This window comes from Grampus griseus, assembly GCF_964374135.1.
Source record: "Grampus griseus genome assembly, chromosome: 6".
NCBI lineage: Eukaryota > Metazoa > Chordata > Mammalia > Artiodactyla > Delphinidae > Grampus > Grampus griseus.
The window spans coordinates 90,688,935-90,715,997 of record NC_139000.1 but is presented as its reverse complement, the minus strand read 5'-3'; the positions used below and the strand labels follow the sequence as shown (position 1 = coordinate 90,715,997).

The window sequence follows — 27,063 nt, the reverse complement described above, 5'->3', positions numbered from 1 at the left end:
CTTCCTTACTTTCTGACACTATAAGATGGTCTTGTATATAAATCTTGTATATTTACTGCCCCAGTCCTAGAATCAGCTACTTCTTCAAGGATAACCAGGTCTTTTTAGTGGAGCACAGTATTAGACAGCAGGATCTGGGTGTGGGGTGTGCTGATTGCTGCCCGGATGTCATTGTTTCTAGATCTTCTCAGCTGACAGAGCAAAGAGATAACATGTGTGTACATTACCCATGTATATGCACACATCTATAAGTATCTCTCTACATAACCATGTGTATTAAGGTAATATGAAGCAATATTAAGCTAAACATGAATGTATATTGATGTTTCCAACTTTAATCTGTTACCACATAGACCATCTTAGCCTCATCTCTTGCTTATCTTTAAATTTCAACTCCAGCAAAACACTTGACTTTTAGAAGTATGGAAATCAAATTGTAGCTACTTTGGGAAGCCACATCATCTAGCAGAATAATTCTGAAAGGGCAAGGTGTATATCATCAAATTTTAATTTACAGTCAGCAGCACTTTGTAACATCCATAGGCCTCCAGACCTCTGCTTCCAAGAAGATGAAGTAGCCCATTTCTCCCAGGTTCTTCCACTTAAAACTAAAACCCTGAACATAACAACAGACAAACATAGGAAGACACTGAAAGGTGGAAATGAGAAGGCAGACTTAACTAGGGACTTTGGGACTTGAGGAATAACATGGTGATGAGTCCCCTGTGTTTCCTGTTGCTTCCCATACATCCTGGAGAGGGTATACAGGAACCCCCAATCAATAACCACCAACAGAACAACAGACGAAAAAGCTTCAAAAAAGAAAACACAAAACCCCCGTTCCCCCTAGCCAAGGTGTGAGGAAAGGGGTTGCCAAAGAGAGAAAAGCATTTGGGCAATAATATACACACTACTCGAGCCAAGTGCCAGTGGAATATTGCACCCGTCCCCTATGTCCTGTGGTTTCAGTTGGGCCAAGCTAGGATTTGATCTTCCACACCACCCCACTCCTGCCCTCCAGAAGAGGCAGCGCTCTGATTCGCCACCAGGGCTGTTTCAGTATGGTGCAGTGGTGAGCTGAGCCTCCACCCCTTTGCATTAGCAAAGAGACTTTCAAAGGTGGTGCCTGACAGGCTAGTTAACACTGGGCTGCCCTCACACAGTCGTGGGGTCCAATGGTGGGACCTAGCCTCCGTCTCTCCCTGACATCGGTAAGAATAGGATGTTACAGGTTGGAGGGAGTAGGCACCCCACTAACCCCCAACACATGGTGCCAGTGAGACCCAATGGGGTGCTGAATCCTCATAACCGTCCTGAGGCAGTAAGACAGAATGAGATGGCACAAGCAGGGCTAGTTGGCAGTTCTCTTCCTCTTACCCTGGTGTCAGTGGGGCCAGCAGGTAGCTGACCCTCTACCCACACCCGGCATCAACAAGAAGGAATGAAGTGGGAGGAAGGACAGCAAACACTTCACTTCTCCCTTCCCCTGGTGTCAAGAAATCTACTGGGGAGATGAACTTCCACTCCTACTAAAAGGCAACACAATGACATTAATGTTCCCACTTTTGGGGGGAAGGTGTCAGGAGGGCCAATAGGATAGCTGAACTTCTACTTGATCTGTCTGCAGTGAGAGAATGTAAGTGCCCACTTTTGCTGGGGTATTGACAGTAGGGCCCAATGGAAATCTGTACGTAACCCCCCAGTCCTCATACTACACCTCCAATAGGATGACTTCCTTCTAAAAAGTAATAATAAAATTAAGTGGGATACAGAGTCATGTAATAACTCACAATGTTTAGAATCCAATTGAAAAATACTCATGGCACCAAGAGCCAGGAAATCACAGAATAAATGAGAAAAGACAATAAACCTACACCAGCACTGAGATAAAACATCTATTGAAATTATCAGACAGGGATTTTAAATAAGCTGTCACATAAATGCTTCAGTTAGCAATTATGTGTTCCTTGACGGAAATGGGAAAAATAGAAAATGTAAACAAAGACCTAGAAGTTATAAAAATAAAAACAAATGAGAACAGTAGAACTGAAAAATACAACAATCAAAAAACTTTGCTCAAGAGTAGACTGGAGATTACAAAGCATAGGATCATGAACTTCGAAGAGATCAATACAGTGTACCAAATGTACAGAGAAAAATAGGCTGAGGGGTAGAGATGGGAGAAAGAACAGGATCTCAAGAACCTGTAAACAGTAACAAAAGCACTAACATTCATATCATCAAAGTTCCAGAATGAAAAAAGAGAGCACGTAGGACTGACAAAGTATTCAAAGAAATAATGACTAAAACGTTCCCAATTTTTTAGAAGACATAAGTACACATTCAAGAATCTGAGCAAATCCAAAGAGGAAAACCACAAAGGTATCCTTGTCAAGACGCGTCGTAATTAAACTTCTGAAAAGTAGAGACAAAACAAATCTCGAAAGTGGACAGGCAGAAACGATGCATCACTTATTGAGAAACCAGTTCCAATGACAGCATATTTCTTGTCTAAAATTATGGAGTCAGAAGCATTGACATAACATTTTTCAAGTAGTAAAAGAAAAGAACTCTCAGCCACAAATTCACACTTTTTATATCCACTTTCTTGTGTGACTTATATTAATGGACTACTAACTCATCTTTCTATATCCGGGTCTGCCATCACACTTCTCCAAAAATCTAGTCACAGTATTTCCAGAGTGATCTTTCTGAAAAAGAAGCAAATTTTTCTTATAAAAATACCTGACTGTGTTATGAAACTTTTCTCTCTTCTAAGTTACCAGGTAAAACCCTTCAACGGATTCCCATCTTTCTTGGAGTAAAAGCTCCCATCCAAACTCTCTTTGTCCTTTTGGGCTGCTGTAAGATTATCCTGCAGCTTGGGTGGCTCCTAAACAACAGGAATTTTTTTTTCTCACGGTTCCGGAGGCTGCAAGTTCAAGAATAGGGTGCCAGTATGGTCAGATGAGGGCCCTCTTCTGAATCACAGACTTCTCATTGTATCCTCACATGGCAGAAGAGCTTAGGGAGCTCTGTGGGGTCTCTTTTATAAGAGCACTAATACCATAATCATTTCCCAAAGGCCCCACCTACTAATACTATCAGCTACGGAAATTAAGATTTCAATGTATGAATTTGGAGGGGAACACAAAGACTAGACCATAGCACTTACTATACATACATGGACCATGCATGATCTGGCTTCTACCACACTCTCCATTGTCTTCTTTTCCTACACTCCAGTGAGCATTTCTCTGTTTTTTTTTTTTTTTTTTTTTTTTTTTTTTTGCGGTACACGGGCCTCTCACTGTTGTGGCCTCTCCCGTTGCGGAGCACAGGCTCCGCACACGCAGGCTCAGTGTCCATGGGTCACGGGGCCTAGCCTCTGCGCAGCATGTGGGATCTTCCCGGACCGGGACACGAACCCGTGTCCCCTGCATCGGCAGGCGGACTCTCAACCACTGCGCCACCAGGGAAGCCCCAGTGAGCATTTCTTATACTGATTATGAATGGAACTCCTTTCTGGACTGATCCTTAACCATTCATTTTCTGGCAACCGTGAATTTATCTTCTCTTTTCCTCAAAACTTCACCCTTCCTTCATGTTACATATCCATTTCAATTGCCTTCTACAGGAAGCCCTACTGATATCGCCCATATACTACTGTCCACAGCGTGAATTAAGGTCTTACCGTGTCTTCCTGTAGCACTCTGTAATATCTTGTACGGTAACTATGGATTTTCTTATTTGAGTGTCACAGTACATTGAATTCTAGGTGGCACTCTAATGATTTTAGTAACAGTAACACTGGTGCCTAGTTTAACCCGTGACATACTTTAGGTGTTCAATAAATGTTTGTTGAATGAGTGAATGAATGAATGGTCAATTTGAAATCTTAATCATGTTACCTTTCCAAAATCTGTTAAAAGATACCACCGTTTTCCAGAAGATTAGGGATTGAGGACCTTAAACTTGATTTAACAGAGGAAATTTTTACTCATACATCATGCTTAAATACCTCAAAGTAAAACCATAAACCCAGGAATTTAAGGTTATCCATTTGGACTTTCTAGCCAATAACTGATATCTCCTGCCCCGACTGTATTAGATGGTTTTGATGCTCCACTCATATCTCCCCAGCACTCATCCTTCCAGTATATGCTGATAGAATCATGCTGCCACCTGCAATTATCCACCTTAGGGCAGGCCAGAAGTGTACAGGAGTTAATGTATCTGGGTGTAGCTTTCAACCAAGGACAGAGGGGACTGGAAGATAGGTACTTCAAGTTTCTCACCGATTCTTGGGATAACTCTGAGACATGTTCTGTAGAGTTTCACAGAACTCCCCTGAAGTACTGGCAGCAGTTCCCTGCAGGAGTAATTTTTATTCGGTAATGCACCTCTGTTGGCTGCCTTCCATGCCTCCATTCTCAATTCCCACTCCACTTCTGAGTTTTCTGAAAGCACCTCCCAGATAAGCAGTTTGCACTCAAATTATTGCCTCAAGTTCTGCTTCTAGGGGAATTCAATTGATAGCCTCCTAACAACCCAGTGCTGCTTACACAGCCGTCACTGGTACAAGTACCAAGGCACGGCACATTATGTATCACTCCTCCTAAATCCTAATATTTTTAAACAGATAGGAAAGAGCATGACCTTGAAGAGAAAAAGAGTTTATATGAGGACGGCCAATGGATAAAGGGAAGGAGAGACAGTGCCATTTGTTTTCCATTAATGATGGTGTGAAATGTATGGGCAGATGGTCTAACAGGTGTGACTATAATTTGAGGAGCCTGCTCCCTTGGTTACAGAAGACTGCTGTTGTTATTATTATGGAACCACAACCTCATGACTTTATTGTTTCACTTGATGTAACCTTCTCCTTTACCCTTAAATCTTTCTACATCACTGAATTGCAGCCAATAGATTTATTTTCTCCCTATGGCTCCATCACAAAAAAAGACACACATGTGCGCGCGCGCACACACACACACACACACACACACACACACACACACAGAGTTTTGTGTATGCCAGTGCTAGAAAAGACAAGCTCATGGTGCATGTATGCAATGGATATTGTACATTACACGTCTGTGTGAAATAGTCTTCTGCAGGTTCCTATGTTTATTTTATGAATAATTAACTTTAGTAAAGTTAATTTCCTGAAGATCTTGTTGAAGACTGAAGAAAGCAAGTAAATTGTAAAGAAAAAGACTTTGACACTTGCCCTTTTTGCCCTCTCTTTGTGTCTTAATGAACAAAGGATAACTGGGCCTTTTTTGAAGCCTTTGCTTGAGTTGAAGACACAAAATGCAACCTGTACTCTTATCGTAATATGTTCAGTTCATGAGTACACAAACTTATAAACCGTGAATTTCCCTAAAGTTATTATACCATTTAGAAGATGTTTGCTTGGACGTTTACTTAAAACCAAACAATTGAGGTCTATATGTCCAAATAATTTCCTTCTCTCTTGCTGTCTCCATTTCAGTTTCCTGAGTTTCTGGGAAGGCCTGGTTTCCCCAAAGGAACGATTTCTGGTAGAAGTCTGAAGGTCTGACCCAAGAAAAACAAATCCAGTACAGCCAATGAATTGAGGACAAGAAGGTTTCCAATCAGGTAGGAACATTTAATCTCATACATTACGATCACCTTAAGTAAGGTGTGCTGATAGCTGGATATGATTTAACTGCTTGGAAAAAGATGCATATATATTATATAACCTACCCCACAAGGAAGCTGTTCTCAATTCCCTTAGAGGTTGTGGTGCTTATCAGAGAGTGCCTTGGGGGAAAATGAATACAATAACAGTATGATGCTTTTTTTTTTTAATTTTTAGCTCATTGTTGCCAAGTACACTTGGTGATCTTGGTGCCTGTGGTTGAATCCCAGGAGGTTAGACATGTGGAACAGCACATTAACCCACTTTAGTATTTTCTCCCAAGACAAATCATTTTTATAGGTTGTCTCCATGGTCTTCTAGTTGCTTATCAAAATTAAGCATCAAGTCTTCTAAGTGAGCAATAGCCCCAGTCAGTGTGAGGAAATCAGCTTGGTTCTTATTGGGGCACAGCTTCTTGGTCTTGGCACAAAGTGAGTTCACATAGGGAGTTAGAAGGAGGAGAATGGGGCATGTGAAAGGGGAGTTCTGTGTTCTCATTGACCTATGCATGTTGAAACTCCACTAACAGCTTTATTTTCATTAGCAATTTGTGATAAAAACTTAGGGTAAAGGGAATAATGAAGCTGTCCCATTATATGGCAGGACAAAAGATAGTAGTGACATCAAAATCAGGGCCTATCCATCTCGTTTGCAGTTATATACTGAGTGTTTAGCATAGCATTTGACCCCTCATCAGTATTCAATAAGAAGATGCGTGTTGAATGACTTAGGGATGAATTAATGAACGAAAAAATTTAATATGGTAGAAAATGTGTTTTATCCTTGTATTTTCGTGTGTTGACTTCAGTGCACAACCTAGAAATTGAGAATTACGTTTTATGTGGAGGACATACTGAGGACTGAAATCAGGAGACAGCCTCTCAGATAGCTGTGAAGAGGTAAGGGAGGGCGCAGGGTATTTAGAGGTTCTTCCAAAAAAAAAAACCAGGTAGTTGGAACATCAAAAGATTACTGTTAATTAAAGAAACTAGACATCTTAAGTTAATAAATGTAGCACTTTTCTATATATGGTGAGATGCAAGAATCTGGTCTCCTGGAAATCAGTCCCTTGATGTTCACTTTAATTATCTAGGGCCAGTATCCTGTTTTCTCCATCCTGAATCCCCTCAGGGTGCGGCTTTGGGTGTGGCTTCAGTGGCTGATGGCTTGATGGCTATAACATCCTGTGTTACCGATAAGGCTGGCTACATTCTTTGTCTACATAAATGACTTGAATATGGATAGCAAATCTGTGGATTTGTGTAATTCTTGGAGCACTTTTATAAGGACAAAGTTAAGGCAATTTCAGAATCACTAGCGGCTACAATTGCTACTTACACTTTTCCACTGGTAGGTAGTCATCTGCTGTTGCTGTCTTCAGTAATCTGCTGTTGCTGTATTCCCAAGGGATAACAAAAGCCATTTAATTCAAGAAAGATGTAAAATTTAGCACAATGCAGCTTCCACAAAACCAAACACACAAACACACACCCAACTCTCGCAGATATGAAGTAGTAATCTAAAATAGAATCCTGGAACTAATTGCAAAACAAGAGCAAATGTACTCATATTGGATCATTTTATTCTTTTATTAATGTTTGATACATATATGTATTTATTATTAAAATTCAAAGTTGCTATATGGGCCGCGCGCGAAGACATGGGGGAGAAGCTGGAGCTGAGGCTGGAGTCGCTCTTGGGGACCGAGCCCGCCGTCTGCCCGTGGCCGCTGCCGGTCTACGTAAGTGCCGCCCGTCCCCTCCTCCCGGAACCCAGCTCCTCTTCCCCAACGGCGCGCGCTGAGCCCACTGAGAAACGGAGCGACTCGAGTCGCCAGACCCTCTTTGGAGCCCCCCTTCCCGCCCCGCCGTGGTTCTCCGCGGCAGTTTCCAGCCCCCGCGCGCAGGGTGGGCAGAGGGGAGCCGGCGCCGGCCGGGGGGCACAGACTCGGCCGCGGGGACTCCGCGCTTCTGCGGGGCGCCCGAGCCGGTCTGCGGTTGGCTCTGCAGGGCTGGGGACCCCGGTCCCCCCGGGCCTGGAATGTCGGCGGGCTTGCCCTTCTGTACTTTAGGATCTGACATGTAGGGTTTCTTTTTCCTGGTAGTTTATTCTTAGCGCTGTCAACGTGCTTAGTTTTTTTTTGTTGTTGTTTTTTTCAGGTCACCCTTTCCTCCCTCTCTCCAGTTTTATTGTGTTTCTGTTTTGTTTTGTTTTAGTTAGGCATTTTGTCCCTCTGATCTTGAGTGGGTGGGCTGGCAGGACACTTGGAGAGGAGGCGTTCTGTCCCCTGATCTTGAGTGGCCTTTGGAAAATGACAGGCCAGACGGAAATGTACACAGGCGTCCGGTGATTCCAGAAATGCAGCGTGTCCGGCTAGGTGGGCGCCCGGCCTCTCGTCCCCCGTGGCGGTGTGGTGCGCGTGTTCCTTGTGTCAGGGTTTACGCTTGGGCCCCGCAGCCCACCTTCCGAAGGGAAAGCGCAGCGGGCGCCTTGGGCCGGCGCCTTTGGGGCGCCCTTTCGTGCGCTCGGCTTGCGGGGGACCGGCCTCCAGGCGACCCGGCGGGGAGGCCCGCGCGACCCGGCCCTCGCGCGGGCTCCGTGTGTGTCAGTTTGTGGAAAGTGTGTCGCGGCCGGGGTCGGGGTCGGGACGCTGGGACCACCTGGGAGCCGATGTAGAGGGATATGATTTCCATTTTCAAGGCGCATTCATCCTATGCAGGGAAACAGCCTAACATACAATTTGCCTAACAAAAAATATATTAACAGGTGGAAAGACTATCTCCCAGTTGAACAGCGGATGCCTGGGACTCGTTTCACTGCTTTCAAAGTTCCTTTAAAAAAGGTGAGCAAAAGTTAATACCGTATTCTTCCAGAAATCTGAATTCACCATATAGAGCCCTGGCTCTCAACCCTGTCGTACTCCATTTTCCCTTTTTATAGCAAATACTTTTTAATACCTCTTTTACTATCCAGAAATGGGATTCATAGACAAATACAACCAACTTTTGTACTTAATTAAAAAACAAAAAAAACAATGCAATGCCCTAACTATAAATAAAGAATAAAGTAATTTATAAGAAAGTAATATGTATCTCAGTATGTAAATGTTTGGGGATGACTATACTAGAAATAAAGAAATAGTCAGTTACTTGTACCATGAATGCAATAAACTATGGACTTTGATTGGTAATGATGTGTCAGTGTTGGTTCATGAATTCTAACAAATGAAGCACACTGGTATGGCATGTTGATAATGGGGAAGGCTGTGTGGGGTGAAGGAGAGAGGGTGTAAGTGGGAACTGTGTACATTTTGCTCAGTTTTGCTGTGAATCTCAAACTGCTCTAAAACGAGTCTACTAATTTTAAAAAAAGTGTGTGTTGCTGACACTTGAATAACCAAAGAGATCAATGGAACAGGGTACATGTATAAGCCAAATACATGAAAGAATATTTAGCAGTGAAAGCCATCCTTCCTATATGTAGATATTCAAGAAGTATTTATTTCTGTGTCTTATTTTCAGGCACTCTGCTTGGAGCTGGCAATACAGTGGTAGGCAAAATGGATGTGGTCCCTGCCTTCTGGGAGTTTAGAGTCAGGTTAGGAGACCAACATGAAATAAACAAACACAGAAATAACTCTATAGAAGTGAGCTTATTTTCTTCCGTCTAATCTCTCTGGAAGAAAGGATTGTAATATCGCTTGTAAACTCCAGAGGAGGAAACTTTACTTTGAATCTCATATGTTAGCATCACAGGGTTTGAATAAATGGATAATGTAGTAAAGGATTTTAAACATATGTTCTTCCTTATTTTATTCTTTCTGACAGAGTTTTGAAAAGAATCTTGCTCCAGAAGAACGTTTCTCCCCCTTGGATCTCTTAACAAAATCCAAGGACAGAATGAAGAACTTGGGCTGATTATTGACTTAACAAATACTCGCCGCTATTACAAGCCAGAGGTAAATGGAAGCCGTAATTGAAAATGACCTTCTTTCTGATACTGTAATAATTCATGGTAGTTCAGTAATTATCATCTTATGCTAAGGTGAATCCTGGCCTTCTCTCGTGGGTTCAAAAAGGGAAGCTAGTGGTTTCCTTAAATACACATTTGTAATTGCTGTTTCAAAATGAGATTAAAGATATGAATTGAACTATAGTATTTGGCAGTAGGCTCTAGATATGCTTAAGAAATTCTATAAGCTTCCATGTTCTATATTTTGAAAATGAAGTAAACTTTTAGTAGTTACAGTAGTATCCTAAAAGGAAAGGTATGTCCATTATGTCTTTAGCACTTACTTTAAGCAGTTGCTTGAGCGTGTTTAAGCATCACTGTAAAAGACAATTGTTCTCTAAGTTTTATGCTTCCTTTTCCTAATGCCTTCTGATATAGTACAGAAACCCATAGATTCTCTTGGCCCATGTAGGACATTCCAGTGCAAAAGAATTATCCTTCTTCTGACCTGTTCCATGGCCTTGGGAGACAGTAACACCTAATGTCTTTTAATATTTGTAGAGCAGTTTGCCATTTAGAAAGTTCTTTCATATCCATTGACTTAGTTAATCTTCACAGCAATCCTTTGTTCTTGAAGTGGAAGTAGTACTGCTATCTCCTACTGAGTGCTTACCCTGCACTAAGCTCAGAGGATAGACAACTACAATTACTAATTTTACAGACGATGAAACTGACTCTCGGAAAAGGAAGAATTGAAATTTCAGCTCTGTTATTCCTTTTTTTTTATTGTGGTAAAATATAGAGAAATCATATTTATTTTAACCATTTATAAATATGCAGTTCAGTGGCATTAAGTACAGTTACAGTGTTGTGTAACCATCACCGCTGTCTATAACCAAAACTTTTTCATCATCCTCGACAAAAACTCTGTAACCATCAAACAGTAACAACCCCATTTTCCCTCCCACCAACCCTTGGTAACCTCTATTCTATTTTCTGTCTCTGTGAATTGGCCTATTCTAGGTACCTCGTGTAAGTGGAATCTGCAGTATTTGTCCTTCTGTGTCTGGCTTATTGCACTAAACATCATGTTTTCAAGGTTTATCCATGTTATAGCACGTAACGAAATGCCGTTTCTTTTTTGGCTTAGAAAATCGCATTGTGTGTATATAGACCATAGTTTGTTATTCAACGGTTGATTGACACTTGGTTGTTTTCCACCTTGTAGGTATTGTGAATCATGCTGCTATGATCATTGGTGTACAGATATTTGTTCAAATCCCTGCTTTCAGTTCTGTTAGATGTGCAGCGCAGGTAGTAGCAGAGTTGTTGGATCATACGGTAGCTCTACACTTAACCTTTGAGAAAGTGCCAAACTGTTTTCTACAGGGTCGTCTTGTTTTTAAACAATTATCACAAATTTTAAGCATATACAAAAGTATAAAAGTACTGTGAGTGTTCCTTGTATACCCATGAACTCATCCAGCTTTCTTATTTACCAACTGATGGCTGTCATGTTTTATCTGTACCCCCACCTGTTTCACCCCATTCCATATTATCTTGAAGCAGCTCCGAGACAGCATGTAATTACACCTGTACGTTTTTGGTACGTGCATTTAAAATATAGGACTTTTATTCCTTAATATCATTTTTAATATTAAATACCCAGGGAGTGCTCAAATTTGCAGTTGTCTCCTAAACGTCATAAAAAATGGTTTATAAGAATTTTGAATTAGATCCCAATAAGGTCCACACTTTGCCGTGGATTGTTAGGTCTCTGAAGTCTTGTTTAATCTATAGGTTCTCCCTCCATGTCTCTCTCACTTTTTTTTCCTCCTTGAATTTTGTTTTTAAAGAAACCAGGTAATCTTTCCCATCTAGATGTCGATGATTACATTCCATGTGTTGGTAACATATTCTTCAGTCCTTTTATTTCCTGTAAATTGGTAGTTGATCCGAATGAAGCTTGCATGTTTTGTTTTGGCGAGACAGTTTCATAGGTGATGATGTGTTCTTCCATGGAGACATATATAATTGTGTCTTTCTGTGGTGTTAGCAGTCACTGATGATTCATAGCTACATCCATTAATTCAGTTGAGGCTTCAAAGAATGGTGAATTCTGTTGTTCTTTTTTTCACTTATTAGCTGGGTATATTTGTACGAGGAGAAGATTCCCCTCATCAGCTGTTTGGTTGCCCAGTTGTAGAGGCATGATTCTCTTCTTTTATTTAACAGTTTTCAGAATAATGAGTTGATTCACAAATATCCTCCAGTGGTGAGCAGTTTTGTAAAATTTTATTTATTCCTATCACCGTGGACTCCGTTACAGTTATTATTCTAACTGAGGCCCTGTCTTTGGCCAGTTGGAGCTTCTCGGTGACTCCTGAGTCCTTTTGACATGACATCAGTTGTTTCTAGACTTTTTCAGTGGTCAGAGCTAGGAACTATGTATGTTTGTTTTTAATATTTTTAAAATACGTCATAGGTTCCTGCTGCTACTTTCCATTTAAATTCAGAACTAGAGAATTTTCACTTATCCTTTTCTGTCTTCTATTGATAGTCTACTTTCTCCCACCTCAAGAATACCAGTTCTCAACAATGCCTGAAATTGCCTCTATTTCCTAATTCGAATCCAAGTTCTTCCGACTCTGTTCTACTACTCTCCTTAAATCACAGCCGCTTTATGGCCCTTGAAATGTAAGATAGAACATAAGTGTAGGTAGACCTCTTTATATCATTTTGAGTTACATGTGCATTCATTCACATAGATTTGCTTTTCCTTTTGCATGCCTGGTAACTGTCCGTTCTGCAGTTTTAATGAAAATCAAGTGATAATTACTGGTTAAAGCAGCTTTGGAAAAAATGGCTCTCATCAGAATGACTGACATACAAAGTTTAATGTACTCTCCTGGTTTATAGTCTGCCTTCTCTAATTAATTTTTTATTCTTTCCCTACAAAGGAAATAATACATATTTTCATGGTTTTGCCTTATAGGACTTACCAGAAACTATTCCTTATTTAAAAATTTGTACAATTGGGCATCAGGTGTCAGATGACGACGCTAGTTTTAAATTCCAGTGTGCTGTTAATGGGTTTCTGAAAGAACATAAAGATAACGGTGAGTTGCTTTTGTTTTTGTTTTTGTTTTTCCTTTACCTGAACTTTGGTATGCATTTTGAGTGGGCTTGGGGGTTTTTAACATTTTTAATAGTTCTGACATTAGTGTCAAGTTGTGTTTGGTAACATTAAGGTGGAAATGTCAGATGGTGCTAATAGAGTACGGTGTTTTTCCTGTTTATGGTCACAAACAATTTAGTTTAGTTTGGAAAGTGATTTTTGTGAGAAATATGAACGGAGCTAGCTTACTTATCTCTTTTTTAAAAATTTGAATGGAAAATACATAAAAACATAAAAATGTTCTTGTGTCCTATTTATTGGTTGAGAGGTGGAAGAAAAGGTTAAGACTCTCGGGTTCTTAGCGTACATAAAAGAGAAAACAAAAAGCAAAGGTTCCGAGTGAGACAGATCCCTAGAAGCAAAACAAAACAGAGTGGACCAGAAGAGCGGCTTCCTCATCATATATGTGTTGAAGATATTTTTGCCGCTTTTACACTTCGGTGCAAGTGAGGAAGAACACTACCACCTCTTATTCTTATCTTCAGACAGGAAGAACTTAAAAGGCTGGTGTTTTCTTGTTTCCGCTTTAAGATCTACTCTGTTGATAGTAGGTCTTAATAGCGTGTGAATTTTAAGGATCCACTTGCCTTTTTCTAGCATCTAACTATCAGAAGGAACGTGGTGTTTGCCATGTTTTAAGGCTGAGGAATCTTTTGTCTTTGGAACACCACTGACGCCCATGCGAAAGTGTTCATTTTGTCCTCTTTCTAAATTTAGCCTGAGGAGTGTGCACTTTATTAAATAAACGTAACAGACAGTAAATATTCCATGTATATATAAAATGATGCACGTATATACATAAAACAGGGAGTAGGGGAGAAGGAATAGAGATGGAGGTGGGAAGATAGGGGATAGGAGGCGAGAGAGAGAGGGAGAGACAGGCATTTCAAGATAAATTTTCATTCTATAACCTGGTTGCTTAATGCAGGTACTAGCTCTTAAATATCTTAAGCCCTCTTCACAGATCTTCCGTGTACTTTAGCTTTAAAACTTGAGAGGCTTGGCCTGTCCTGTGATAACCAGGGTGTCTAGAAAGGAGGCGAATTATCTGATTTGTTTAAACTGTAGTCACAGAAATGTTCCCTCTTAAGATGTTAGGGCGCAGCTGCCGGCCTACTCACTTCCTCCAGGCTCCTTTGTGTGTGTTCTGTCTGTTCCGCGTGGGCTAGAAGATCCTTACAAGTGCATGAGAACACGTTTGTAAACCTTGATTGTTCACATGTTATACCAAGTGTAGTCCATTGCATATGCTGACTCCTCTGTGGGTCTTCTGCATGCAGTGGGCTAACTTCACCATGCTGTCTGCCATTGCAGTCTCAGGACCTTAGTTATGATCCATTGGTGACTCTCCTCTGCTGTAAGGCCCTCCCACAGGTGCCAGGCTCACTGATAATGAGGAGGAGACTATACTATGCACTCCCTAGGATTGGTAGAGACTCAGAAAATAAATTGTTTCAGTAAACACCGAGAGCCTTATAGGTTTGTTGTTAGGGCACGGGGATACAGAGGTGAGTAGAAGTCTTTGTTCAGTAGCAACTTACAGTTATCTAGGAAGAGAAACATGTAGTGAGTATAAGTGGGTTAATTATGATAAAAGAATCAAGTGCAGCAGGAACATAGAGGAGAAAGTGAGGAAGGCCTGACTGAGGAGACAGCGTTTGAGCTGGGCTTGGGGGAAGAGGATTTTGCCGGAATGAGGAAAGGACAGCCCAGGTATTGGGGACAGGTACAGAAGGCACAGGGCTTGAACTTGTGCTCTGGAGGGGCAGCCTCTGGTGTGACTAGAGGGTAGTGTGAAAGGGCAAAGAAGTCATACATTGATTTTCAGCAAATAGTTGTATAACACCTTCTAAATTGAAGGCACTGTTCTAGGAAGTAGGAAGAGAACAAAGTTCTTGCCCTTATGTACTTTCCATTCTAGTGGGGGAGAGAGATGAATAAATAAGTCAATATATGGAGTGTCAAGCGGTGGTAAGTGCTTTGGAGAATAACAAAAGAAGATGAAGAGGTGAGGGAATGTGGTAGGTGATCAGGGAAGTCCCCTCTATTAAGATGTCGATTGAGCAGAGCCTTGAAGTGAGAAACAAGCCATTGGCTATCTGGGAGAGTGGAGATGGGGTGGGAGGGTGTGTTCTGGGAGAGTGGAGATGGGGTGGGAGGGTGTGTTCTGGGAGAGTGGAGATGGGGTGGGAGGGTGTGTTCTGAAGCAGAAGGAATAGTAGGTGCAAAGTCCCTGAGGCACGACTGTGCTTGGCATGTTTGAGGAATAGTAAGGAAGCCAGTGTGGCTGGACAGGGGAAAGTGAGTGAGGGCAGGGCAGTAGAGAATGAGATCAGGGGAGGCTGGCAGGGCAAAGGAGGGAGGTGGATGATGTAGGTCCTTGGAAGTCATAGTTTGAACTTCTAATTCAGTTGGAGAGACAGACTGATACTTGTTTATAAAGAGTTCTCAATGCTATGCTAACAACCTGGGCTGTATTCTGTGCTAAGTGAAGATGTTCAAGCAACAGAGCAATCCAGCCAAGTTTATATTTTAGAAAGATAACAGCGTCACTATCCAAGACACATTGTAGACTATGTATATAGTATGTGTCTAGTGTGCTGCTCTTCTATAAACTACAGGATACCTGTTACGTACCAATACTTACATACAAGATACAAGTGTGAATGTAAGCACTTGGGAAATATCTGGAAGAACCACACAAGGAACTGGGAGAGTCGGACAACTTTCCATGTCCCGTATGATTGGAATTCTGAAGGGTACACACACGAACTAATGGACGTGTGCTCCCAGCCTCCGGCTAAGGAGGGAAATCGCAGGCATCAGAATCCTCTTTACCAATCAAGCGCGTTAATCCGCCTGCGTGCTGAGAGTCATCTCGAGACGCCCCGCGGTGGCGCATGCGCGGTAGGAGGAGGTCCGCGAGCTGCGTGGGCTTGTGCCTAGGCGCCTGTGGTTCGTGGCCTTGTGCTGGCACCGGGGAGGCCGGGTTGGCGACTTTGGCAGTCCTGGCGTTGGGTGGGCGGTATCTTGGGGGTGACATGAGCCAGTTCGTCGGCCACGAGGAAGGGCGGGAAGCACATCCCGGAAAGGTAATACGCCTTGGCCCCTGGGCGTTGCCGGTGGAGCTCAGAGCCCCTGGGCCTGGGCTTCGTCTCTTGTGCTGTCGCCTGTCACAGTGGCCCCCGCGCGCTGGCCCGTCCGCGCTGTGCTAGGGGGTACTGGTCGTCTCGCGGCTCAGTTCACAGTAGCTGAAAGGGACAGTGTGTGATGTTCTGGTTTCTCCCCATCGTTTTAAAAGGGAGGCTCTGGCCATTGCTCCTCGGGTAAAATGCAGGGGGACTGCTTTTTAAGATGGGACTGTCAGTGTTGGGGACCCTCCTTAATTACCAGGATGGAATCCCCTTCAGTTCCTCAAGCTGTGTTGTTTAGGCACAGAAAATGTGAGTAATAGTCACTGGAACTAAGTTTGAGTGAAAAAAGGCACCGGTACCGCCGAATTTTCCATCGCAACAGTTGATCTGTGTCGTCTCTTGGAATTATAAAGGGCGTACAGTTGCTTCCTAACCGGTGTCCTTTGAGAGCTCTACCTCTGTACGTTCAAAGGATTAATTTTGAGGCTTTGCTCATACATGTAGTAAACCCTTTAATTCCCTAAGACCTTCCTTTCCTCCATCTCATACCCCATTAAGCCCGCTTCAGTTTATCTCCTGAATTTCTTCTGAATCTGTCAACTCTTCCTCAACATCCTAATACCGAACTTGCCTGTCTGTTGCAATGAGGTCCTAACCAGTGTCCATATATCTTGTTTCCTTCCAATCCATTCTTCACACAAGAAACCTTAAAAGCAAGTTGGGACATTGCTCATAAACATGGCTCAAAAACATTGTTTTGAGAATAGAAAACAAACTGTTGGCCTTTAACACTCTGCGTGGTCTAGAATCCTGTCTGCTTCTCTGCTACGTGGACTCCAGCTTGGTGCCTCTCCAACTTTACTATGGGTATGCCTCTCTTGTGGATCTTGTTAAATGCAGGCTGTAATTCAGTAGTTCTGGGTGGGGCCTGGATTCTGTGCTTCTAACGAGCTCCTAGGTGACGGTGACCCTGAGAGCAAGGGTCCAGCTCCTGCCTTTCTCCCTTCTTTCTGGAAGAGCAGGACGTCTGCCCCCCCACCCCGGGAGGAGAAAACATCCGCAACGTGACTACTAGTAACCAGCTTCCCTCACAGGCAAGGGACCTTTACCACAGCTCCCTACCATTTTGTCTGAGGCGCAGCAAGCCAAAACACTGACACGCTGAGGTTTGCAGCAAAGAGGAGGTTTATTCACAAGGCAGCCAAGCGAGGAAGTGACGTGACAATAGGTCTCAAATCCGCCTCCCCAAAGGCAAGGGGCTTGGGGTATCTATGGGATAAAGAATAAAGAAGCAGGGCAGTATGAGGCATAGGGAGCATGAGGAAAGGTGATTGGAAAAAGGTGTGCTCGTCATTGTTCTGAGCTGGCGTAACTAGGCTACGGGGCTCAGCACATTCTCAGGCTGTAGTTTTCGGCCCTCTGATGGCAGGAGGTCAAAAGGCACTGGCCCAGGTGGAAGATCGGTGGTCCTCTCCAGTCTCAACCAGCTCAGCCTAACTAGACACAGCTGATTCCAAGTTCCTGGCCAATACCCGGGGCAAACATCTTATTGCTTATGCTACATGTTATTTGGAGGACGTGCAAGTGTTCAAGCTACCTTGAGGATTGAAGACAGGATTTGACTAATCCTTACACATGGGTTCGCCTCCAGATGAGCAGAAGAGGCCTGTAGGCTGAATCTGGCTCCTGGCACCTGGAATTGGAGGCAGATGGTTTAAAAACAGGCTCTCCCACCCTCTGTGTTATCTTAGGTAGATAGACTATTGAACCTTCCTGTGCCTGTTTCTCCACCAGCAGCATGGGGACACTCAGGGTCCCTCTCTTGGGGGCTGTTATGGGGGTTCAGTGAGATATAGATGCATGCACAGGCACACGGGAGACACCCAGTGTGTGTTAGCTTCATGCTTACCTTTATTAGGAGACCAGTATTGTTAGAAGATTTCTGGTTTGGACAACAAATTAGATAGGTGGTCATTACTATAGTTTATGCGACAGCAATTCACATTACCATTTGCAAAAAAGCAGTTGGTTGTCCAGTGGGGATTATAAACATCCATTTACCATGAGCTACTGAACAGATACTTTACACAGTAACTACTTCAAGTACTATTTAAGATCAATTCTCTATGTTGTCTTAAGCAGTTGTTAACCCCCAATTTCGTGAATAGTCCCAAGTAAGTCACTTGAACATCAGCTAGAGCAATCTATTTCACTTAGCAAGCCTAAAGTTATAGTTCAACAATTTTATTTACTGTTCTATGACAAAAATTACTCTCAACAGCTATGCCCTGGATAAGTAATCAGCTAAAGCTAGTTTGACTGACCAAATCTGATTTACTGAGTTAATAATAAGCCAGTTGATTTAGAAAGGTCTAACGTATATTTCTCATCCATTCAGCATTAAACTGTTTCCCATGCCTAAAATGTCTTTTTTCCCATTCGTACCTATCCAAATTCCTACTTCTGTGCCGTAGGGCTTGGCTGAACTACAACTGCCTTTAGTGACACTTTTCTCACCTGCACAATTGGAGATAATTTTAGTCTCCTCAAGACTCCCACGGGGTTACCTCTGTTGTGACACTTGACGATTTGGTGGCATATTTTATTTTATTTTATTTTACTTTAAATAGCCTTCCATTACTCCGTGCACATCAAACAGTAAATGCTTTCTCCTAGTAAAGGTGCATAACAATTTTCTGAACTCTTCTGCTCTGGGCAAGATTCATAAATACACCAGGCAAACATAGTGAAAGAGGAGACAGTACTTGTGTTATATTCAGTTGGGTCTTGATACCTAAGTGTGACTCTTAACCAAGGATTATGCAGTAATTAAGGACACAGGTTAAAGTTGTTTAGAGTGTGTCCTAAAGTCTCACTGGCAGAATTTAAATCTCTACTCTGGAAATTGTAGACCTGAGACAAATTACTTCCCTAAACTTCATTTCCTACATCTGAGGAAGATAATAGTATCTACCTTGTAGTAGACTGAATAGTACCATTGCCCCCAAATGTCCACCTTCTAATCCCCAGAACCTGTGAATGTCACCTTAAATGGCAGAAGGGACTTTGCCAATGGGATGAAAGTAAGGGTTTTGAGATGGGGAGATTCTTCTGGCCTACCTGGATGGACCCAGATGTAACCACTGGTGTTCTCGTAAGAGAGAGGCAGAGGGAGTTTTTACTCCAAAGAGAATGTGATGATGAAGTTGGGGTTGGATTGATGTGGCCAGAAGTCAAGGAATGCTGTCAAGGAAACAGATTCTCCCTTAGAGCCTCTAGAAGGTGGATGGACGGCCTTGTCAACTCCTGGTTCCAGCCCAGGGAAACTGGTTTTGGACCTCTGTCTTCCAGAACCATAAGAGAATGAGTGTGTTTTGTTTTACGCAAGCTCATTGGTAGTAATTTGTTACAGCAGCCATAGGGAACTAATGCGTACCTCATAGGAACTATTTCTCCAATTAAAATGTGTGACTGGAAACACACTTGGTGGCATGTCTGACACACGGTAGGTGTGCTACTGTGGGTAGTTCTTGGAAACTAAAGCCTTGGTTTTTGAGGAATCATCAAAACCAGTACAATGGTTGCCATGTTCCTCCTTGTTCATCCTGGTGACAAACCTGTAGAGAGAGCTCCATCCTTTCCCACAGGACACCCACCCGTAGTACTTACAGGGAAGAGGTTATGTCTCACTTCAGGCACCTTCCTCTTTTCCTTTCTACTTTTTTTTTTCATTAATCTTCATCCAACTGGCCTTTCTAAGTTAAAAAAAAAAAAACAAGACAAAACCATTTCTCAATGGATTCAGATACTACCCCAAGTTAATAATCCAACCATGTTCTTGTTCTTCCGGGTCTCATCACCAGAAATTTCTGAGCTGAAATCCTCTCTAGTTTCTAGGATCAGTCACTTTCTAATTTCTCCCTTCTCAAGTTCAGAGTCTTGTCAGTTTAGTCCCTTCCCTAACCACAACATCTATTAAGGTGACACAGCAAAGTGATGAAAGTCTCGACGGTCTGGTTTTCATCCTGGGTTTCTGCCCGCTACTTACTGTGTGGCATTAGACAAGCTATTCAACCCCTCTGGGCCTCAGTTTCCCCCCAAAAAGGTGAATATTATGAACATTACCTACCTATAGGGTTGCCATTATGAGGATTAAGTGAGTTAATATTTGCTAAGCACTTAGAAGATTACTTGTTATAGTCTAAGCACTACAGTTGTGCTTGTTAATAATAATAAATGCAATTCCAAGCGTATAACTTACTCAACTTTCTGTCATAACTTTGAAGTGTTGGTCTATCTGTTGGCCAGCGTTGCAGGTAAATGAGTCGAGGCATGGGCTGAGGCATTGCTACCAGTGAGTGGTGTGTTCCCAGAACTAGGAACAGCCGTGTGAAATAGGTAGCGGTTCTACGTGGAGACAGGGCAGACTGGAAAATAAGAGCGCTGGGAAGGAGGTGTGGTGTCCATAGGTTTGGTGTCAGAGCTGCTGCCTGCTGAAGCACCGATGCCGGCCTAAGCCGTAAATAGGGGGGGGCTGGGGAAAACAGGGGCAGAATAGAAAGGGAAAAGAGGGGAAGAACGGAGAAAGATAGCCTAGGGAGGAGGTGTGGTGTCCATAGCTTCGGGGTCAGAGGTGCTGCCTGCTGCAGCACCGATGACACCCGAAGCCGTAAATGGGGTGCTGGGGAAAAGGGGGGCAGAATGGAAAGGGACAACAGGCGCAGAACGGAAAACGATAGCCTGGGAAGGAGGTGTGGTGTCCATAGCTTCGGGGTCAGAGGTGCTGCCTGCTGCAGCACCGATGACACCCGAAGCCGTAAATGGGGTGCTGGGGAAATGGGGGGCAGAATGGAAAGGGACAACAGGGGCAGAACGGAAAACGATAGCCTGGGAAGGAGGTGTGCTGTCCATAGCTTCGGGGTCAGAGGTGCTGCCTGGTGCAGCACCGATGACACCCGAAGCCGTAAATGGGGTGCTGGGGAAAAGGGGGGCAGAATGGAAAGGGACAACAGGGGCAGAACGGAAAACGATAGCCTGGGAAGGAGGTGTGGTGTCCATAGCTTCGGGGTCAGAGGTGCTGCCTGCTGCAGCACCGATGACACCCGAAGCCGTAAATGGGGTGCTGGGGAAAAGGGGGGCAGAATGGAAAGGGACAACAGGGGCAGAACGGAAAACGATAGCCTGGGAAGGATGTGTGGTGTCCATAGCTTTGGGGTGAGATGGGCTGCCTGCCTGATCTGAGAAAAGCGAGTGAAAGTGGGAGAGCTTCTCCCTAGCTGCTAAGTCTTCTCAAGGTCTAGCACGCACTGAACACTGGCCAGCTCAGCCTGGGTGTTGACATTGCACTGTACGTGTCACAGAGCAAGGGCGGGTCAGGGGGTGGTATGGGGGCCCCACACAAGCCCAGCCCCTGGAGAAACCCGGCCCGAGGGCAAAGAGCCCGACCCCTTGTGGGCTTTCTAGCGGCTGGGACTTGTCGCTGTGGGTGGCAGGTGTTTGGCACCGGATGGGCCACCATGCGGAGACTGTTGGGGACTGTGGAAGTCTTCTCCTCCAGAGCTCACCCTGCCTGGGCACCGGCTCTGCAGACCCCTCAGCCCTGGCTATGTATCGGCCAGCCCTTCCCCGCAACGGGGCCCAGAGGCCAGAGCCTGCCCAGAGCTGAGTGGAGGAGGCACCCAGAGTTTGCCAGGCTGTGGCCCGCCACCTCCGTGGACCTCCCCAGCTTGTCCGCGAGCCCTGGAGACAGGAGCGCCTTCTCCAGGGCTGCTGAGCTGCCAGCATCACCATGAGCCAGGCGGTGAAGGTTTCTGAGCAGGGGATGCAGAGCCCTGACGCGACTGGATGCTGCACCCCACGATGTCCCTTCCTGGCAGGTAGGTTCTTTCTTCACTTGTTTTTCGAAATTTGGTAAAAGAACATTTAAACCTTCGACTGTTCTTCAGGGTATACAGATGGTAGTGGCTTAGCCGGGATTCGAAGCAAGCCTGTGTGATTCCAGAGCTCGTGCTCTGGACTCTGGTGCCTCCTTATCATATATGCTTCATGTGTTACTTTTAGCCCTAAGTGCCATACCTGTAATGAACACATACACTGCCCTGTAGGAGGTGTTCTTTTGTTCAACGCGTGAATTGGTCATCCACCACACTGGGTTCTAATCTCAGAAGATAGGTCAGGGACCACCAGTTGTCAGCATAGCACCATCCCACATTTCTGATTGAGGCTTGCAGCCTAGATTTGTCCCTTTGGTCTAGTTTGAAGGATCCAGGTATGTAAGGCTTATATTCTAGATAAATCAGGGGCTCTCCTGAAAGGAATTCATCAATGAATTATTCTGTATGGATTAGAAGCCAGTTTCTCTGGCCTTCCTGGAGTATATCCAGTAAGGCATCTCATTCATGTCTAGAAAGCAAATATATCATTGATTGCAACTTCAGCATGGAGCGATGTATTGGTTTAAAATAAAGTACGATCAACACAATTTGGTCATTGTGAGTATGCCGGCTGGGTCCACTCTTTACTACACATATGTAACTCTAGAGCTTCTTAGGCCCCATAGAGGAGACATACTCTTGTGTGTCTAGGACAAGGGAAACATGTGTTGTTATTCAGGAGCTGGAAGCTACAGCATGACAGGAAAGAACTGAAAAATCCTGGTCTTGGTCTACACATCACTTTACCTTGTTCGAATCTTGTTTCTTTGGCTTGCTTCATTGGAGTGTCTTCTCTCTCCTGGGACTGACATTGTGTGTTATATATCAGGCATGTAACATGTAGAAGTTTCAGAACCCAGAATCATATAGATCAGTGAAAATTTATATATTTTTGTTTAAAATCTATTTAAAATCACACTGGGCATAATTCATATATTCCAAAAGTAGTTTGACCCTCTGCTCATGAGATTCTTTTTATGGTATGTCAAAGCAAATTTGGACTTCCATCCCCAATAAACTTTGAGGTTGGAGGACACAAAAGCTTTTGCTCAGACCTAAATCCTGTCTGAAGAAAAAGGGTAACTATTATAAGCCCTTTCTAACCTCTCCAGGAGCAGAAATGATTTACAGCTATGGCATTGAACCATAATTTCTTGATCTCATTTGAGAAGAGCTCAGTAAGAAACCGTGTCTTGATTTTTGTTTGTTGGTTCCCTGTTTTCTTGTCTTGCTTACCAACAATCCACTGTAATCCATGAGTGAGTATGGCAGCAGGCTGAGTGTTCCCTGGAGCTCATTAAGTGAACGTTTTTTCCTAAAATGACTTTTGTCTCCTTGTTTTCAGCCCCTCTTCTTTCCTCTGTCCTTTACTATAACCAGGGCTCAGCAAAAGCTGCCTGGCTTTGTGCAGACCCTACTTAGGGTAGTCTTTTCTTCCTTATTTTATTCATGGCCCCTCCATTTCATTGTTTGCCTTCTCGAAATGTGTTGAAATCTTTCTGTGGTTGATGACTTCCACAATGTCTTGGCTTTTATTGGTTGATTAATTTTGGTATTTCTGCAGTTTTATTTAAACATGGTTTCAGGAGGACCAGAAAGTAAATATATTTCCTAGTCTGCCATCTTGAGCTGAAAATCCCTGTGGATTTTAGCATCCAATGTTCCCATGGGTAAAAAACCCAACCTTGGCATTAATAGATGTACACTCAAGATTTCAGCTTTTCTTGAGCAATCACTAAGGATTTAATATGCGGTCACTTCTAATGGGAAAATAATAACTATCTCATGGCGTTGATTTGAGGATTAACTTAGATAATGGACAAGAAAATGCTTTGTAAGGTTTTAAAATCTATAAAAAATGTTTTTGTTATTATTTGATTTGTTGCTATTTCACCTTTAGCTGACAGTTGTTTGTGACCTTGCTTATGTGAGAAAATGCCTTCTGGTTTATTGTTTTGAAAGCCAGATGATATTTTTCAATAGCTCAATGGAAATGGCATCATTTGTGAAGTTGAAGGGTGAAGGCATAAATGTTTCTTGACATTTGAATCAACTATTGGTCTTCTGGGGCTTGTCCTTATTCTCCTGCAGTCTCTAATCAACATGGCATCCAGAGAGATCCTGTTAAAACATACGTCAGATCATGTCACTCAAGTCTCTTCAATGGCTTCTTCACAGGAAAAGCAAAGTCCTCAAAGTGCCTCCACAGCCCTAGAAATCTGGGCCTCTGTTTCCTCTCTGACTGTTTCCTTCTCCTCTCCACTTTGCGCCCTCTGTTTTCCACACACTGACATCCTTTCTGCTCCTTGGATACTCCAAGCCCACTCTTGCCTCATTGCCTTTCCATCTGACTGTTCCCTCTGCTTGTACTATTCACTTCCCAGATATGCACCTTGCTCCCTCTCACAACCTTAGGTTCCCTCGTAAATTTTATCTTCCCCAGAAAGCCCTCAGTGATCACTTAGTTTCCGATCGCAGCCTCCTCCTACCAGCTAACCATCTCCATCCGCCTTCCCTGCTTGCTGTTTTTCTCCAGCACTTACCTGATATACTAGTTATTCTACCCATTTATTCAATTTTTATTTACGTATTTACACTTATGATTTTATATTTGCTTCTTTACTTTTGTCTCTCCCCTCAGCTCGAGAGAGGCTATATTCATCTGTGTTAATCACTGCTGTGTTTCCTGAACATGCCTAGAAAACATCCTGAAGAAGGGTGCCTGAAATTTGGTAAGGGATCCATCAGTTTTCTTGGCTGAATGAAGAAATATGTTCATAAATTACTGAACAAATCTCTGGGGTTTCTGAATTAAGGACTAATGGGAAGAGGAAGGCAAATGGTTGGGCCAGGGTACTGCAAGAAGTAGTATTTGGAGTACTCTGATAGCTATCCTAATAGATAACATTTTGTTCATTTAAATAGTTTGAACGAGAGAGCCGGGAACTAGGGACACACAGCATCGAGGTTTTATAATGCATTCCGTAGAGTTCTTTTCAAGTGTGTTCAAATATCATTGAAAATATATGCATGCATATAAACCTCTGTTACTTGATTTAGTGCTTTACAAGAGCCCCTCAAGGAAGGGGTAGTAGCAACTCTCAGTATCCTTCCTTTACGATGAGCTTACGTTATTCAAAATTACATCGTAATTTATTTGTAACTGTGAAACTAGCCTTAGTTATTTAGTAGACCCCCCCTAGAAACCTATGACGTTAATAAAACCAACAAAAATGTGTTCAGTTTCCAGTGATACACACACTACAGACTCAATTATGTGTCATCCATCTTAATGAGGGGAAGAAGTGATTTAACAAACACAGAGCAAACAGAATATGAAGTTTTGTCCTCCATTAATATTAGTAATGGATAAAGTGGGCTCCAACGCCTTCAAGGTAGCTTGAGACCCATCATCTGTGTGTCATGGGCAGGGGGATGCTCGGCCAGGATGTCTTTCTCTGTCACTGAGAAAAATTTCCATAATATATAATGATACTTACTGAAACAGATATGGGGCATTTGGGTAATTAGGAATCCGTTAGCATATTTTTCCAGAAGCCTTGACTACAAAACGAAGATAGTAGATTTGGACACTTCCAGCTATGCAGAAGTTGTTTGGGTATTCATCTTTATGCCGAATGCAGTAAGCTTATTTCACCTCTGCAGCTTCCCATATACCATTTTCCCACCTCTGTTTTGTGTTTGGAAAGACTTTCAGAAATTAAAACTCAAGTTAAAAAGTGAGTGACGGGCTTCCCCAGTGGCTCAGTGGTTGAGAGTCCGCCTGCCGATGCAGGGGATACGGGTTCGTGCCCCAGTCCGGGAAGATCCCACATGCCGCGGAGCGGCTAGGCCCGTGAGCCATGGCCGCTGAGCCTGCGCGTCCGGAGCCTGTGCTCCGCAACGGGAGAGGCCACAGCAGTGAGAGGCCCGTGTACCGCAAAAAAAAGAAAAGAAAAGAAAAGAAAGTGAGTGACAACTTAAATGATATATGGACTATTTTGCTGACTTACAAGAGCATGCAGAATTAAATATGACCCAGTTGAAATGTTAATTTTATTTTAATGTGTATATTGGGGTGGAGTCTTAAAGGTGCCAGAAAACAAGCATTCACCCGTCCTGTTTGGAACTGCAGCACACAGGCACCTTCAGTTACCAGTTCTGTTCATTCCACAGAATCATCTTGGGAAAACATAACTGTTTTTTATGTACCTGGTATATACCTTAATTAGTTTGAAGAATTTCCCAAATACCTGTTAATATGTAGTTCTCCAATTCCAATCTTGCCACGTCCTGTACCAGTGACACAGCACATAGGAGTTTTATTTCTCTTTCTTTCTCTGGGTTGCTGAGAACCCAACGAGAGAACAATGGAATGGCATCAAAGAGATCAGGGTTCCTGACTCAGATTTGCCATAAAATAATAGTGTCCTCTTGGGAAAATTATAGTTATTCTAGGCCCCTTTGCTTTTCTTTACTTTGACAGAGCTGCACTAGATGACCCCAAGTAACACTGCACTCTTTGCAGTAGTAGCTTAGACGTTATTGGTTTTCTGAAACAAATGAAGACAGTGACACAGGAAACTGTGCAACATCTCTGTAACTATGTTTTCTTAGAGTTGCCTCCATTTTACAGATGATAAGGTGGCTGAGCACAGAAGTAGGTGTTTTGACCAGAGGTTCCAGAGTAGATGGAACTGAACCACAAGTTTCCTTCATTCCTGAAGCTCACTTAGCCAAAACATAGGCTTCTGAATATTAAGCTGTAAAGCATATTATCAGTATGCTTTAAAAGAAGCGGTTCTTCTAGGATTTCTAATTACTAGCAGGCGGTTTTGAAATTCTTAGAAGATCATCTAATTTTGTGAGATTTACAGCTCTCTTTTCCTGTCAAGCAAGTTGTATTAGTGCCAGACAATCACCTGAGCTTCTGGATGCTTCTCTGAACCTCTTGAATTTTTCTTCTTGCTATCTGAAATTCATGCCAGATAAGCCTTTTTGTAGAGAGCATGTACAGACTTGTCTATTTTCATATAAGAAAGCGATGCAGTGAGCCAGGTCGGGGCTTAAGCCCTCATTCTCAGAGTGGTGTTGAGCTCCTGGTGAAATATTATCATCATTTCCTCAGAATAGAAAAGCAGTTATCTCAAGTTTTTAATGCCATTAACTATTTATACATTTATGTATAATACATATATT

The 27,063-nt window shown here is 43.1% G+C and overlaps 1 long non-coding RNA gene across 1 annotated transcript in view; it reads left to right on the top strand.

The window, feature by feature from the left end:
- Positions 1 to 26,068, top strand: part of LOC309823886 — a 35,618-nt gene extending 9,550 nt beyond the window's left edge. Inside the window, exons 2-9 of the long non-coding RNA XR_014296881.1 lie at positions 5,498 to 5,625; positions 7,303 to 7,409; positions 8,435 to 8,510; positions 9,496 to 9,626; positions 12,615 to 12,738; positions 21,489 to 21,807; positions 24,506 to 24,596; positions 25,575 to 26,068. This is a non-coding gene — a long non-coding RNA (uncharacterized lncRNA). The remainder of the gene's footprint in view (positions 1 to 5,497; positions 5,626 to 7,302; positions 7,410 to 8,434; positions 8,511 to 9,495; positions 9,627 to 12,614; positions 12,739 to 21,488; positions 21,808 to 24,505; positions 24,597 to 25,574) is intronic.
- Positions 26,069 to 27,063: the final 995 nt, after the last annotated feature.